The sequence below is a fragment of the Pristiophorus japonicus genome, chromosome 9 (assembly GCF_044704955.1).
Source record: "Pristiophorus japonicus isolate sPriJap1 chromosome 9, sPriJap1.hap1, whole genome shotgun sequence".
Taxonomy (NCBI): domain Eukaryota; kingdom Metazoa; phylum Chordata; class Chondrichthyes; family Pristiophoridae; genus Pristiophorus; species Pristiophorus japonicus.
The window spans coordinates 62679934-62697781 of NC_091985.1; the positions used below are offsets into that span (position 1 = coordinate 62679934).

A 17848-nucleotide genomic window follows, 5' to 3' on the forward strand; every position below is an offset into this window, starting at 1 on the left:
GAGAGGATGTTTCCATTCATGGGGAAATCTAAAATTAGGGGGCATTGTTTAAGAATAAGGGATCGCCCATTTAGAACTGAGATGAGGAGGAATTTCTTCTTTCAGAGGGTCGTAAATCTGTGGAATTCTCTGCCCCAGAGAGCTGTGGAGGCTGGGTTATTGAATATAGTTAAGGCGGAGATAGACAGATTTTTGAAAGATAAGGAAGTGAAGGGTTATGAGGAGTGGGCAGGGAAGTGGAGCTGAGCCCAAGATCAAATCAACCTTGATCTAATAGAATGGTGGAGCAGGCTCGAGGGGCTGAATGGTCTACTCCTGCTCCTATTTCCTATGTTCCTAGTATACAGTCACATGTGTAATGGAGCCCCTCACTTCTGAAACCATCTAAATATCTCCAATATGGTGGCTGCCAAATGGATGAACACACACATCATTTATCACTAATTGATTAAATGGCTCCTTGGGCTATTTGCATGCTTTCTGCTCATCCTTTCTTGCCTGGTCAAGCTGCTCAGTGGGATGCCCTTTCTAATGCTGAAAGGTTTCTGTTTTCTTTTCAAAGGAGAAAGCTGGTCAAAGCTGTTATGTATGAATAAAGAGTCTGACCAGATACTGTGAGCTCAAAGTAAAGGGTGACCTTAGTCTTTTATTGCAGGTCTCCAGAGTACCTCTCCAGCCTGTGAGGCCTCCTTAAGTACAGGTGCTCCCAAGGAATTGTGGATCATTTGGGACTCCGGGGAATGAGCCCTCTGGTGGTTAAATAAGGTATTTACAGGTTTACATATATAACTACATTCCCCCCCCCCCCACCCCCCCAAAGTCAGTAGTGTAACTATTTACAAGTTGAGTCGATCTGGGGCCTTTCTTTCCCTGGTTGATTGTCTCAGTGCAAATGCTGGTTTTGTTGAGTTGTTTGTTGGGCCCTCGCTGGGCTGGTGTGCAGCTGGCCTTGCTGGGCTGCCTGGTGTGGGGAGTCCTGCTGGGCTGCTGCGGGTGATGGGTTCTGTTTTGTGGTCAACCGCTGTCTCGGTTGTCACTGGTGTGTATGTTGGGGGGTCAAAAATGGTAGGGTCTAATGTGGGTTGTTCTGGGTAAACTGTGAATCTGAGTTTGGTTTGGTCCAAGTGTTTCCTGTCGATGAGTCCATTTGAAAGTTTGACCCAAAACACCCTGCTCCCCTCTTTGTCCACGACAGTGCCGGGAAGCCACTTGGGACCTTGTCCATAGTTCAACACAAATACAGGATCATTAATCTCAATTTCTGTGACACATTTGCGCTATACTGATATGTACTTTGTTGAAGCTGCCTGCTCTCTACCCTGTTTGTGTAGATCAGAGTGGACTAACGAGAGCCTTGTCTTAAGTGCCCTTTTCATGGGCAGTTCAGCGGGTGGAATCCCAGTGAGCGAGTGGGGTCTCGTGCGGTAACTAAGCAGCACTCGGGATAGGCAAGTCTGCAGTGAGCCTTCAGTTACCCTCTTCAAGCTCTGCTTGATTGTTTGCACTGCTCTCTCTGCCTGACCATTGGACGTTGGTTTGAACAGGGCAGATGTAACATGTTTGATCCCATTGCGGGTCATGAACTCTTTGAAATCGGCACTGGTGAAACACGGCCCATTGTCATTCACAAGGACATCAGGCAGGCCATGCGTGACAAACATGGCCCGCAGGCTTTCAGTAGTGGCAGCGGACATGCTTGCCGACATTATCTCACATTCAATCCATTTGGAGCATCCTAGGGGGAGTGTTTGCTAGTGCTGTTGGGGAGGAGTTAAACTAATATGGCAGGGGGATGGGAACCAATGCAGGGAAACAGAGGGAAACAAAAAGGAGACAAAAGCAAAAGACAGAAAGGAGATGAGTAAAAGTGGAGGGCAGAGAAACCCAAGGCAAAAAACAAAAAGGGCCACTGTACAGCAAAATTCTAAAGGGTCAAAGTGTAATAAAAAGGCAAGCATGAAAGCTCGGTGCCTCAATGCAAAGAGTATTCGGAACACAGGAGAGAGCTCTGAGCTAGTTAGAATGGGTGAGAGCTCAGATGAACAGGATCCCAAGAAAGAATGCAAAAGGCAGGAAGCACAGAGCAGAATAGCACTGGGGTAAGTGTAAACCACAAGGTGATAGGAAGGGACAATATGTATGGATATAAAGGGGCTGCAGGAGGGGTCAAAACTAAAAATCATGGTTTAAAAACTAGTATTAAAACACTCTACCTAATCGCACGCAGCATTCAAAATAAAGTAAATGAGTTGACGACACAAATCATTATAAATGGGTATGATTTGGTGGCCATTACAGAAACGTGGTTGCAGGGTGGCCAAGGCTGGGAATTAAACATACGGGGGTATCTGACAATTCGGAAAGATAGACAAGAAGGGAAAGGAGGTGGGGTAGCTCTGATAATAAAGGAAGATATCAGGGCAGTTGTGAGTGACGATATTGGCTCTAATGAACAAAATGTTGAATCATTGTGGGTGGAGATTAGAGATAGTAAGGGGAAAAAGTCACTGGTGGGCGTAGTTTATAGGCCCCCAAATAATAACTTCACGGTGGGGCAGGCAATAATCAAGGGAATAATGGAGGCATGTGAAAAAGGAAGGGCAGTAATCATGGGGGATTTTAACCTACATATCGATTAGTCAAATCAAATCGCACGAGGTAGCCTTGAGGAGGAATTCATAGAATGCTTACGGGATTGTTTCTTAGAACAGTATGTTACAGAACCTACAAGGGAGCAAGCGATCTTAGATCTGGTCCTGTGTAATGAGACAGGAATAGTAAACGATCTCCGAGTAAAAGATCCTCTCGGAATGAGTGATCATAGTATGGTTGAATTTGTAATACAGATTGAGGGTGAGGAAGTAGTGTCACAAACGAGCGTACTATGCTTAAACAAAGGGGACGACAGCGGGATGAGGGCAGAGTTGGCTAAAGTAGACCGGAAACACAGACTAAATGGTGGCACAATTGAGAAACAGTGGAGGACTTTTAAGGAGCTCTTTCATAGTGCTCAACAAAAATATGTTCCAGTGAAAAAGAAGGGCGGTAAGAAAAGGGATAACCAGCCGTGGATAACCAAGGAAATAAAGGAGGGTATCAAATTAAAAACCAACGCGTATAAGGTGGCCAAGGTTAGTGGGAAACTAGAAGATTGGGAAAATTTTAACAACAGCAAAGAATGACTAAGAAAGCAATAAAGAAAGGAAAGATAGATTACAAAAGTAAACTTGCGCAAAACATAAAAACAGATAGTAAAAGCTTTTACAGATATATAAAACGGAAAAGAGTGACTAAAGTAAATGTTGGTCCCTTAGAAGATGAGAAGGGGGATTTAATAAAGGGGAATATGGAAATGGCTGAGACCTTAAACAATTATTTTGCTTCGGTCTTCACAGTGGAAGACACAAAAACCATGCCAAAAATTGCTGGTCACAGGAATGTGGGACAGGAGGACCTTGAGACAATCACTATCACTAGGGAGGTAGTGCTGGACAGGCTAATGGGACTCAAGGTAGACAAGTCCCCTGGTCCTGATGAAATGCATCCCAGGATATTAAAAGAGATGGCGGAAGTTATAGCAGATGCATTCGTTATAATCTACCAAAATTCTCTGGACTCTGGGGAGGTACCAGCGGATTGGAAAGCAGCTAATGTAAAGCCTCTGTTTAAAAAAGGGGGCAGACAAAAGGCGGGTAACTATAGGGCGGTTAGTTTAACATCTGTAGTGGGGAAAATGCTTGAAACTATCATTAAGGAAGAAATAGCGGGACATCTAGATAGGAATAGTGCAATCAAGCAGACGCAGCATGGATTCATGAAGGGGAAATCATGTGTAACTAATTTACTGGAATTCTTTGAGGATATAACGAGCATGGTAGATAGAGGTGTACCGATGGATGTGGTGTATTTAGATTTCCAAAAGGCATTCGATAAGGTGCCACACAAAAGGTTACTGCAGAAGATAAAGGTACACGGAGTCAGAGGAAATGTATTAGCATGAATAGAGAATTGGCTGACTAACAGAAAGCAGAGAGTCGGGATAAATGGGTCCTTTTTGGGTTGGAAATCGATGGTTAGTGGTGTGCCACAGGGATTGGTGCTGGGACCACAACTGTTTACAATATACATAGATGACCTGGAAGAGGGGACAGAGTGTAGTGTAACAAAATTTGCAGATGACACAAAGATTAGTGGGAAAGCGGGTTGTGTAGAGGACACAGAGAGGCTGCAAAGAGATTTAGATAGGTTAAGTGAATGGGCTAAGGTTTGGCAGATGGAATACAACGTCGGAAAGTGTGAGGTCATCCACCTTGGAAAAAAAAAACAGTAAAAGGGAATATTATTTGAATGGGGAGAAATTACAACATGCTGAGGTGCAGAGGGACCTGGGGGTCCTTGTGCATGAATCCCAAAAAGTTAGTTTGCAGGTGCAGCAGGTAATCAGGAAGGCGAATGGAATGTTGGCCTTCATTGCGAGAGGGATGGAGTACAAAAGCAGGGAGGTCCTGCTGCAACTGTATAGGGTATTGGTGAGGCCGCACCTGGAGTACTGCGTGCAGTTTTGGTCACCTTACTTAAGGAAGGATATACTAGCTTTAGAGGGGGTACAGAGATGATTCACTCGGCTGATTCTGGAGATGAGGGGGTTACCTTATGATGAAAGATTGAGTAGACTGGGTCTTTACTCGTTGGATTTCAGAAGGATGAGGGGTGATCTTCTGGAAACATTTAAAATAATGAAAGGGATGGACAGGATAGAGACAGAGAGGTTGTTTCCACTGGTCGGGGAGACTAGAACTAGGGGGCACAGCCTCAAAATACGGGGAGCCAATTTAGGACCGAGTTGAGAAGGAATTTCTTCTCCCAGAGGGTTGTGAATCTGTGGAATTCTCTGCCCAAGGAAGCAGTTGAGGCTAGCTCATTGAATGTATTCAAATCACAGATAGATAGATTTTTAACCAATAAGGGAATTAAGGGTTATGGGGAGCTGGGGGGTAAGTGGAGCTGAATCCACGGCCAGATCAGCCATGATCTTGTTAAATGGCGGAGCAGGCTTGAGGGGCTAGATGGCCTATTCCTGTTCCTAATTCTTATGTTCTGATGTTCTGGGTGGGTACTGTGGAGATCACCAATGAAAGTTTCCCTGCCCTTGTTTGGTACCACTACCCGATTACCCCATAAGATGCAGTATGCCTGTATAGACATTTCATCTTTGCGGCGCTGGTACGGCTTTATTCCTTCCTGCATCCCTAACGGGACACTGGACCAGCTCCCGTGAAGCACACAATTTTATACAAAGACAGTAAGGGGTCTTGGCTCGTCCAGGTTCTAATCTGTCGGGCGGTAACGGATGATTGCTTACTTTCGAATGCTTCCATCACCATGACTAAATCTGCAGGCTGTGCCATTTCCACCCCCGTGGTGGGAAATGGCAGCCTACTGAGAGCAACGGTCCAGTTTTCTGTGCCTGGCTTGTGGCGAATGGCATAGTTGTGTGTGGACAACGTGAGCACCCATCTCTGGATGCGGGCTGGTGCATTCGTATTTATCCCCTTATTTTCAGAAAAGAGGGAGATCAGTGGCTTATGGTCAGTTTCCCATTCAAACTTGAGCCCAAACAGATATTGATGCATTTTCTTTAACCCATAAACACTAGCTAACACTTCTTTTTCAATCATGCTGTAGGCTCTCTCAGCCTTTGAGAGACTTTTGGATGCATAAGCAACTGGTTGCAATTTCCCAGATTCATTAGTTTGTTGCAATACACACCTGACACCGTATGACGATGCATCACATGCTAGTACCAAACGCTTACATGGATCATACAACACAAGCAATTTGTTTAAGCATAACAGTTTTCTAGCTTTTACAAAGGCATTTTCTTGGCTTTTACCCCATACCCATTCGTCTCCTTTACGCAGTAAGACGTGCAGTGGTTCTAACAGTGTGCTGAGACCTGGTAAGAAGTTACCAAAGTAGTTCAGGAGTCCTAGAAACGACCGCAGCTCCGTTACATACTGTGGCCTCGGTGCATTTTCAATTGCCTCTGTCTTCGAATCGGTGGGCCTGATGCCGTCCGCCGCAATTCTTCTCTCCAGGAATTCCACTTCAGGCGCCAGGAAAATGCACTTCGAGCGTTTTAACCTGAGCCCCACGCGATTAAGCCAACTAAGAACCTCCTCCAGGTTCTGCAGATGCTCGACGGTGTCCCGACCTGTAACCAAGATGTCGTCCTGGAAGACCACGGTGCACGGGACCGACTTCAGTAAGCTTTCCATGTTTCTCTGGAATATCGCTGCAGCTGATCGAATCCCAAACAGGCACCTGTTGTAAATGAAGAGACCTTTGTGCGTGTTAATGCAGATGAGGCCCATCGATGATTCCTCCAGCTCCTGCGTCATGTAGGCTGAGGTCAAGTCCAGCTTCGTGAACGTCTTTCCTCCCACCAGCATCGCAAAAAGGTCATCTGCCTTTGGTAGTGGGTATTGATCCTGCAGGGAGAAATGATTGATAGTTACTTTGTAATCACCACAGATTCTGATGGTGCCGTCTCCCTTGAGGACTGGCACAATCGGACTGGCCCACTCGTTGAATTCGATCAGCGAAATGATGCGCTCTCGTTGCAGCCGTTCCAGCTCGATCTCCATCCTCTCTCTCATCATGTACGATACTGCTCTCACCTTCTGATGGATGGGTCGGGCCCCCGGAATTAGGTGGATCTGCACTTTTGCTCCTTGGAACTTTCTGATGCCTGGTTCGAACAGCGAGGGGAACTTGTTTAGGACCTGGGCACACGAAGTGTCATCGACGGATGAGAGTGCTCGGACGTCATCCCAGTTTCAGTGTATCTTCCCCAGCCAACTCCTGCCGAGCAGCGTGGGGCCATTGCCCGGTAGCTTGTGCACCGCTCCATCGTAGGAAATCTTTACAGTAACACTGCTGATTACGGGAATCAGTTCCTTTTTGTAAGTTCTCAGTTTAGTGCGAATGGGAGTCAGGACTGGCCTTGAGGCCTTGCTGCACCACAATTTATTGAAAGTCTTTTTGCACGTAATGGACTGGCTCTCACCCGTGTCCAGCTCCATTGACACTGGGAGTCCATTTAATTCAACCTTCAGCATTATCGGGGGACACCTTGTGGTAAATGGTACACCCCATATACCCCTGCCTCCTCGGTCTGAGGCTCTGGTTCGTCGTGATCCGCCGTGGATCTGTCCTCCTCTGCAACATGGTGGTTTGCAGGATTAGCAGGGTTTGCAGCTCGCCTGCACATACGTTGGAGATGTCCCATTGTTCCACAGCCCTTGCAAACGTATCCTTTGAAGTGGCATGAATGGAATCAATGATCACCCCCGCAGCACCAACAGGGTGTTAACAGCCTTGCATTCATCACCCTTGATGGTAGACTCTGAGACATCTGCAGACGTGCAGCTGCCGGCATGTAAGGCCTGCCTGTACGTTACGATTTGAAAACAACATTACTTTGTTCACAGTACTTGTTGCAGTATTCGTCTGCTGAGAGATTTGCTTGGTATTGTCACTGGTGGCGATGAACACTTGGGCTATTGCTATGGCTTTTCTCAAGGTTGGGACTCTGCAGTCTAAAGTTTGCGAAGTATTACTTCATGGCCAATGCCAAGTACAAAGAAGTCCCTGAGCATGTGCTCCAAATGTCCTTCAAATTCGCAATGTCCTGCAAGGTGTCTTAGCTCGGCGACATAGCTCGCCACTTCCTGGTCTTCAGACCTCTTGTATGTGTAGAACCGGTACCTCGTCATCAGAACGCTTTCCTTCGGGTTAAGATGCTCCCGGACCAGTGTGCACAAGTCATCATACAATTTCTCTGTGGGTTTCGCTGGAGCAAGCAGATTTTTCATGAGGCCATACGTTGGTGCCTGCAAACGGTGAGGAGAATCGCCCTTCGTTTGGCAGCGTTCACTTCTCCTTCCAGCTCATTGGCCACGAAGTACTGGTCGAGTCGTTCCACGAAGGTTTCCCAATCATCTACTTCCAAAAATTTCTCCAAGATGCCACTGTTCTCTGCATCATTGCGATAGGGTTCGTCATCTGTATCTCGTCGCCAGTTGTTATGTATGATTAAAGAGTCTGACCAGATATTGTGAGCTCAAAGTAAAGGGTGACCTTAGTCTTTTATTGCAGGTCTCCAGAGTGCCTCTCCAGCCTGTGAGGCCTCCTTAAGTACAGGTGCTCCCAAGGGATTGTAGGATCCCTTGGGATTCCAGGGGATGAGCCCTCTGGTGGTTAAACAAGGTATTTACAGGTTTACATATATAACAAAAGCAATCAACAGAGAATCCATACTGGAGGTGGACCTGAGATGCCTCAGTAGTTATGACGAGCAGGCCCTGCTAATAATGGTGATTGGGGGAATGGGTAAAGGAGAGCTTAGTGACTTCATGCTAGCCCAAAAAAAGGAAAGGGAGTCTCCGAGGATATTTAGTTCAAGTGCCAACATCATGACTGCTATTATTGAGACCTTGGGCTCCAATTTACAGGAAGCTCTTGCTTCTGATTTACAGAAGCGAGTGGATCGATCAAGGGTCTGTGTCCACGTCTATCCCAGATCATCCACTAGGGCCAGGAAAGACAAGAGATGACATGGATGAGGACTTCACGTCTCAGGGTGAGGACCTATCTGCTCCTTCCAGGCAGCCAACAGAGTAAGGCACAACAAGCAGATAGGAGACACCAGTGGCAAAGCAGTATGGATGTCTAGGGCTACACTCCAGGGCAATACTGAGCTCCACTGCACCAGAGATGTCATCTTTCTGAAACGTTAAAACCGAGGCCCCGTCTGCCCTCTCAGGTGGACGTAAAAGATCCCATGGCACTATTTCGAAGAAGAGCAGGCAAGTAATGCCCGGTGATCCTTCAATCAACATCACAAAAAAAAACAGATTATCAGGTCATTATCACGTTGCTGTTTGTGGGAGCTTGCTTGTGCACAATTTTTTTGCAATTTTTTTTGATGTTTCCCCTCTCCCAAGGCCTCTGTCGCAGCGATATCGGCCTCGGAGTAAAGTTGCAGATAATTCGAGGTTTGCGTCACGAATCCTCGTGCAATGCGGATTTTTACCGCTGCACAAATTGAAGCTCGAATTTTACGCCGGGTAACGGTAGCAAAGCGAAAGTGGTATTTTTGGCGACAAAATACCGTTTTTGCCAAAAAATGAATTTCTAGTCCATTCAATATAAATGCTACCTCAATAAAAATTTGAATTTTCCCTCTTGCTTTTCAAAATTATTTGAAAAAGCCTTCTGAATAGGATCTGCTAGAAGCTAAAGAAAAATACTCCATGCGGTAGAAATTCAGTTGTCTAGCGCCTCAGTTAGCGGCAGGAGGGGCGTTAATGCTAATGTAATAACTTACCGACCAGGTGTGCAGTTTGCAGCGCCCCACTGGAAAATTTAGCTGAAGTTTACCGGCTGCCAAATGCTAGCGCCTGGCTGCTATCAGTCAGATCATAATGTCAGCCCTGGTGCAATGACCATGCTAGCGCCCCGCTCGCTAAATTAGGCGCGGCCAGCTCATTTAGCGACCAGCACTAATCATGTCTGAAAAAACAGTCAGTGCAACCTTCCAAAGTTGCTAACTGGTGGCTACTTAAAGGGATGAGGACGTGCTTCCCTCAGAGGTCACAGTCAGTGCAACGTTTACAAACGGCACGGCAGTGAGCCTCTGCGTTTGCAGCGACAGACAGACATAACAGTACAGTTTGATAATAAGTGAAGCTGAAAACTTTAATGACATTACTATGGCGCCAGCGTCGCATTCTACATGCTCCAGTAAGGCGGCGTCAAGACAGAAGGGCTGTTGGCCATGTCGGCGGCCGAAAGAGGAGAGGCCCTAGTTGTCGAGGCAGGAGGCCTTACCCCCACGGCTTTACCAGCAGCAATTCATACCTGGATCTGTCCGAGGAGCAGTGTGTCAGAAGGCTGCGCTTTCGAAACAAGGTAGTTACAGAGACATATCATCTCCTGCAGGCAGACCTGCAGCCTCACATCGGCACAGGACTGCGCTGCCTGTTGCAATGAAGGTCTCGGTGCCACTCATCTTCTATGACTCTGGCTCCTTCCAGGCTGTATCAGGGGACATATGCAGCGTGTCACAATTCACAGCACATCGGTGCATCCGTGACATCACACAGGCTCTCTACACACACAGAATGGACATCATTACCTTCCTGATGACCAGGGAGAAACAGGATGAGTGCGCATGTGGGTTTAACAGGATAGTGGGCTTTCCGAGGGTTCAAGGAGCAATGGACTGCACGCACGTGGCCTTGCGAGCACCATTCCAGAATGCAGAGGTATTGAGAAACAGAAATGGATACCACTCCCTAAATGTGCAGTTGGTATGCGACCACATGCAGCGCATTCTTGTAGTCAATGCTCGCTATCCTGGAAGTGCACATGAGGTATTTATCCTGTGGGAGAGCACTGTTCCTCGACTGTTTCAACCACCACAAGAATGCCGAGGCTGGCTGCTCAAGGTCAAGGGATACGGCCTGGAAGCCTGGCTAATGACCCCCCTCTGCAATCCCACTATAGATCCGGAGGAACGCTATAATGAGAGCCATGCTGCCACCCGTAACATCATTGAGCGGACAGTAGGGCTGCTGAAGCAGCGATTCTGATGCCTGGACCGCTCTGGAGGCAGCCTTCAATATACCCCTCACCAGGTCTCGCTGTTGTGGGGTGCTGCATGCTGCATAACTTGGCCACCAGGAGGGCCCAGGCCTTGCCACTGGGGATTGTAGGCCCACCACAGGAGGAGAAGGAGGAGGGGGAGGAAGAGGAAGAGGAAGATGAACAGGAGCCTGGTGAGGCCCCGAATGTCCAGCAAGATGATGAGGACCAGCAGCAGCCACGGAGGAGGCAGCGTGCCAATGGTGCCGACGCAAGGGCCATGCGGCAGTGGCTCATAATGCGTCGGTTTGCTTAGATGGAGGAAGTTGAGGGATGCAGCTAATAATGATTGCGCGTTGTGCAATGATAATGCCACATCTCCGTCACAAGTCCACAGTCATATACCAGAGGCTGAAGGAAATGGTCAAAGCAACATTTTATTTATATACATCCCTCAAACAACCCCAAAGTACCCACACCCGCAAACAATAAAAGCTGGAGCTACCGTCTCTTCAAACACCAGAATACATAATGAACATCAACAACATCTGTACAAACGGCCTTGTCAGTTCACATTCTGCAACAGTATCCATTTTAGCTACAGCCCTTTACAACAGGAGCAGGCGTGCAAGAACACCAAAGAGATTTTGACAACCATTTATAGTCAACAGCGACATATTCCTATGGGGACACATATGATTAGTGCGTCTTCTGCAGGCATTTGCCACCCCTCTGCCTCACCCCCTCCCATGCCTACTGCTCCTCCTCAATGTGGTCTCAGTGACTGCATCAAGGCCGCTTGAGTGCTGCTCTGTGTCTGAAGGAGACAGGACAGATGGCCTAGGAGGACGCCCTGCACCAACTGTGGGCTTGGAATGTCAGGCTGCCGACTGCACTGCCTCAGAATGAGTGGCAGCAATCTTGGATGGCTGGGGTGCAGGCCATGGCAGGTGCAAAGGGGGAATGGCAATGGTGGGAGCCAGAATGATGTCATTCTGAGGAAATATAGAAACATAGAAAATAGGAACAGTAATAGGCCATTCAGCCCTTTGACTCTGCATCGCCATTCAATATGATCATGGCTGATCCTTTCATTGATGTTTATGCACCTGCTTTGCATTCTCCCAATTGGTGCCTTATCTAACTGACCGATTGCCATTCATTGTTATTTTATCAATATGAAATTTTAGCCAATCATATCCAAGTGACACAAATATATTTAGATTTCTTAAAATTGCTTTTATCGATAGCAATTGGCTTCCTGGCTTCCTGACACAGGCCAGTTTAAACACAGCTTCATCTTAGCGGCAGCATAATACACCGCGAGCTACAATATAATTCCCCTGTCATTATAAACTCGCACTTCATACCACTTAGCGTAAGCAACACCATGGGAGAGATATTTGTAGAGTTCCCATGACATTGCTCAAGCATAGTCTGGTTATGATGTCTATTTGCGAAGGTGGAGCTGTAGCTAGCCCTGGCCAATCCCTCTAATTGATCTCCAGATATGCCCATCCAAACCACTTCTCCACTGTCCAGGCCTGTAGGGGAGCGGTTTAAATGGGCATCTTTGGAGATCAATTACAGGCTAATTGCTGGGGGAATTTCTCTAGATTGACAGCTGCTTATAAATCTCGGAATCCTGCCCTTCTTTGATGAGAGGCTAGATTAAAGTCCGAAAACATAGCATGAAATGACAGGTCTTCTCTCTTTTAAAAAAAATACTTCAGACACTTCGAAGTTCCAGGTCTGAAGCATGAGCAAAATGCATTCGATGCAAACTTTTCTTTAAGAGTTAGTGATGTATAAAAGTCTACGTATAAAAGTTAACAAAAGCTGCCAGTAACGAAGGGAGCTAGCAAAATTGCATGAAATATTTATTGAAAAATCTTTTTGCCTGGCATCTCTAATTCTCTCAAAGACTCTCACCAACAGTATGCTTTATAAGGCATAAAGTGACAAAGTTCACGGGAAATGATTGGACTTGCCTGTGTAATAGTGTTTTGTTCCAGGTGGGAGTCCTGGATTCCACATATTTATTTGGGCGGAGCCTGTTGGTGACACAGGGGCCTGGGTTGGTCGAGGCAAGTTTCGCCCATTTACTGTCGAAAAGACGGCTGAGATTCTGATGGTGCTTTGGGCGGGGCTTGCCTTTGATCGGTTTCAGCCCCGTATCACTAATAGGTTCTGCTTGGATGGGTGCATGGAATTCAAGACTTTTGTTTGGAGCAAGAAACAATTGTGTGGGCGGGTTTGATCATTTCTTGAGAATTTTGTCATTTTATGCCTTACATGACAGTACTCGTGGGCCGCCCCGACCTGTGTGAGAACACCACCGCAGGTCGGGGCTATAAATAGAGCTGGAGCGCCGGGCCCTGGAACATTGTGGCGGAGGTGCGGTGAATAAGGGTATGTGGCCCAGGGGCAGCACGGACCTGCCCACACTGCGATTATGTGTGCGTACTAGGTCCGTGCAGCAGAGCAGGTCTCCAGTCGTCCTGGTTAATCCTTGCCACTGGCTAAAGGCCGAGCTCTGTCAAGCCCGTGTGGTGGATAATGTGCAACGGTCATCACACATTGAAAAAAATTCACGCACAGGCATCTTCCACCCCCTCCATTGGAGTTCAGGACTGGAACATCGGGTCCTTCATTGAAACATCTGTGAGCTCTCATGGAAGCAAGTCATCCTCATTCGAGGGACCGCCTATGATGATGATGATCATGGTTGATCCTCTATCTCAATACCATATTCCTGCTTTTTCCCCATACCCCTTGATGCCTTTTGTTTCTAGAAATCTATCTATCTCCCTCTTAAATATATTCAGTGACTTGGCCTCCACAGCCTTCTGTGGTAGAGAATTCCACAGGTTCGTCACCCTCTGAGTGAAAAAATCTCTCCTCATCTCGGTCCTAAATTTCCTACCCCGTATCCTGAGACTGTGACCCCTTGTTCTAGACTTTCCAGCCAGGGGAACCATCCTCCCCGCATCCAGTCTATTCAACCCAGTCAGAATTTTATACGTTTCAATGAGATCCCCTCTCATTGTTCTAAACTCTAGTGAATACAGGCCTAGTCGACCGAATCACTCCTCATACGACAGTCCTGCCATCCCAGAAATCAGTCTGGTAAACCTTCGCTGCACTCCCTCTATGGCAAGTATATCCTTTCTTAGGTAAGGAGACCAAAACTTCACACAATACTCCAGGTGCGGTCTCACCAAAGCCCTACAGTCTGTCGCAGGATTCTGCTTGTTCTCAGCGATGGGACTCGAGGTGCTCCTTGTTCCTGTACTCAAATCCTCTTGCAATGAAGGCCAACATATCATTTGCCTTCCTAACTGCTTGCTGCACCTGCATGTTTGCTTTCAATGACTGGTTTACAAGGACACCCAGGTCCCTCAGCACATCGACATTTCCAAAGCCATCATCATTTAAATAATACTTTGTCCTTATGTTTTTCCTACCAAAGTGGATAACTTCACATTTATCCATGTTTGCCCACTCACTCAACCTATCTAAATCGCCTTGCAGCGTCTTTGCATCTTCCTCCCAACTCACAATCCCACCTAGTTTTGTGTCGTCAGCAAATTTGGAAATATTACATTTGGTTCCCTCATCCAAATCATTTATATATATTGTGAATAGCTGGGGCCCAAGCACTGATCCCTGTGGTATCCCACTAGTCACTGCCCGCCACCCCAAAAAAGACCCGTTTATTCCTACTCTCTGTTTCCTGTCAGTTAACCAATTTTCAATCCATGCCAATATATTACCCCCAATCCTGTGCTTTAATTTTGCACACTAACCTCTTATGTGGGACTTTATCAAAGTCCTTCTGAAAATCCAAATACACTACATCCACTGGTTCTCCCTTATCTATTCTATCAGTTACATCCTCAAAAAACTCCAGTAGGTTTGTCAAACATGATTTTCCTTTCATAAATCCATGTTGACTTTGTTTAATCCTGTTGATATTATCTAAGTGTGCCATATCACAGTCTTTATAATAGACTCCAGCATTTTCCCTACTACTGATGTCAGGCTAACCGGTCTGTAGTTCCCTGTTTTCTTTCTCCCTCCTTTTTTAAATAGTGGGGTTACATTTGCCACCCTCCAATCTGCAGGAACTGTTCCATAATCTATAGAATTTTGGAAGATGACAACCGATGCATCTACTATTTCTATGGCTACCTCTTTTAATACTCTGGGATGCAAATCATCAGGCCCTGGGGATTTATCTGCCTTCAGTTCCATTAGTTTCTCCAGCACTATTTTATTACTAAGTATCATTTCCTTTAATTCCTCTTGCTTCCCAGCATTTGTGGGATGTTATTTGTGTCCCCCTTCCGTGAAGACAGAACTGAAGTATTTATTTAATTGTTCTGCCATTTCCTTGTTCCCCATTACAAATTCTCCCATTTCTGTCTGTAAAGGACCTACATTTGTCTTCACTAATCTTTTTCTTTTTACGTAATTGTAGAAACTTTTGCAATCATTTTTTATGTTCCTTGTAAGTTTACTCTCATACTCTATTTTTCCCCTCTTAATCAATCTGTTGGTCCTTTTTTGCTGAATTCTAAACTGCTCCCAATCCTCAGGCTTGCTACTTTTTCTGGCAACTTTGTATAACTCCTCTTTGGACCGAATACTATCCTTAATTTCTTTTGTTAGCCATGGTTGGACCACTTTTCCTTTTGTGTTTTTACGCCTGAAAGGAACGTATGACTGTTGCAATTCATGCATTAGTTCCTTAAGTGTTAGCCATTGCCTATCCACCATCATGCCTTTTAATGAAACTTCCCAATCTATCATAGCCAATTCATTCCTCATACCTTCATAGTTTCCTTTATTCAGATTTAGGGCCCTAGTTTCGGATTGGACTACTTCACTTTCCATCTTAATAAGAAATTCAATCATGTTATGGTCACTCTTCCCTAAAGGACCCCACACAACAAGGACAGCACCTTCCATTTCCAGCGGCCCACTGCCACACCCTCAGGGCAGAGCAAGAGCATCAGGGGCAATATGTAGCACAGATTTCTGGCCTGCTGCAGTCCCACCACAAGCTCCATTCCCTAACTACTTACTCCATCCCTCTCCCCAACTTCTGTCCGAGACTGAACCAGACTGTTTGCAACCTTGGTGTCATATTTGACCCTGAAATGAGCTTTTGACCACATATTCACAGCATAACTAAGACCGCCTTTTTCCATCTCCATAACATCGCCCATCTCTGTCCTTGCCTCAGTTCATCCGCTGCTGAAGCCGTCATCCATGCCTTTGTTACCTCTGGACTTGACTATTCCAACACGTTCCTGGCTGGCCTCCCACATTCTACCCTACGTAACCTAGAGGCTGCCCGTGTCCTAACTCGCACCAAATCCCGCTCACCCATCACCCACATTGGCTTCTGATTAAGCAACGCCTCAAATTCAAAATTCTCATCCTTATTTTCAAATCCCTCTATGGCCCTGCTCCTCCCTATATCTGTAATCTCCTCTAGCCCCACAACCCCCCACGAATACTGCGCTCCTCTAATTCTGCCCTCCTGAGCATCCCTGATTATAATTGCTCAACCATTGGTGGCTGTGTCTTCTGTTGCCTATGCCCCAAGCTCTGGAACTTAATGCCAAAACTTCTCCGCCTCTCTACCTCTCTTTCCTCCTTTAAGATGCTTCTTAAAACATATCTCTTTCCCTGCGTTACTTTCTACTTATGCGGCATGGTGTCAAATTTTTATCACATAATACTCCTGTGAAGCGCCTTAGGACTTTTTACGATGTTAAAGGTGCTCTAACTACAAGTTGTTGTTGTTGTTGTTGTTCCCCGTCAGACTGTGAAGATGACAGAAGGGATGGCAGCAGTCATTGCTTGCATGCCATCACTCTGAGACTGCATCAGAGCAGACCGAGCTTGTAACGCAGCAGTCTGAGAGTACATGCCAGCAATCATGAAGACCTTGTATGGCTTCATATTGTGATGTCATGGCTGCTGCCCCAACAACCATGGCACGCGCCATCACATCTGGGTCCCCACTGTCACTCGTTGAGCCCACTTGCTGGTTTAGCCAGACAAGGATGGGCTCACTGGACTGCTGAAAGGCATGGGTGATGCTTGAGGCAGCCTCCGCCACGCTCACAACAAGTGCATCCACGCACTGCGGAACCCTCTCCAATGCACCCATAAGCTCGCGGTGCATCTGCATGGACTCCCTGGACATAGCCTCCTAATCCAGGTCCTCATCTGTCAGTCTCTGAGCAGGACTCCTGGGCCGACTTACCCTCCGGAGAGCTGGTCTCCGAGCTTCCCCTCACGCTGGGCTTTGCTGCAGCCCACTGGGGCCTGGAGCGTCCAGATCTACAAGGCCCCAGAGGACGGGCTCCTCCAACGAGCTGGCCTCCTCACTTGCTGGTACTGAGGACAGATCCCGCTCTGTCACCACACTGGTCTTCAGTTCCTCCTCATCTTCGCCGTTGTGTGACAAAGATGGCTGACGGGCAGGCTGCCGCTCATCTGGCTCATCATTTGTAAGCACAAAGCAACAGAAGTGTGGGTAGCAGTTGGGGTGGGGTAGGAAGGCAAGAAGGAGGGGGCATCGTTATTTTGGAGCTACATGTTGTAAGGCATGTGGGCTCAAGGGTAAAGTGTCTCACAGAAAACGCCCATCTCATTCACAAACCACCACTGTCATGCAGGAGCCCTGCCTCGCCAGTCACTACCACCACAGCTGGTTTGCTCATGAGAGCAGACACTCGCTCCTCGATGGTGGCAAGGTCCTGGAGGTCTGGTTCCCCACCTCCCATCCGCTGCTGCTGTCGCCTGTTGTGGCCGAGTTTGGCCTACAATGACTAAACCATGAAGTTGTCAGTGGGTCAGTAGTTACTCGTGTGCCATATTTGTCTGCAATAAGTGACTCGATACTAATGTCTTTGTGTGCATTTCTGCATCTCAGCCTGCATAGCAGCACATCATCATCATCATAGGCAGTCCCTCGAATGGAGGATGACTTGCTTCCACTTCAAAAAGTTCACAGGTGTTTCAATGAAGGACCTAAAATTCCAGGTCCAAACTAAATCTTGAAGGGTGGAAGATGCCTGTGTTTGGATGTGTCAACGGTGGGATTTGGGGACAAAGAGTGACGAGTAAGTATGAAGCTGAAGGCCTGTGACTATAAATGAAGAGTTAAAAGATGTTC

General features: G+C 46.8%; 1 long non-coding RNA gene across 3 annotated transcripts in view; it reads left to right on the forward strand.

Annotated features, from left to right (window-relative positions):
• LOC139272619 (uncharacterized) overlaps positions 1–17848 on the forward strand; it is a 166547-nt gene that overhangs the window by 112679 nt on the left and 36020 nt on the right. For 2 of the 3 annotated variants that reach the window (XR_011594912.1, XR_011594914.1), the window contains exon 2: positions 656–765. The exons of the other annotated variant lie outside the window; for it this stretch is intronic. This is a non-coding gene — a long non-coding RNA (uncharacterized lncRNA). The remainder of the gene's footprint in view (positions 1–655; positions 766–17848) is intronic. 3 annotated transcript variants of the gene reach the window in all.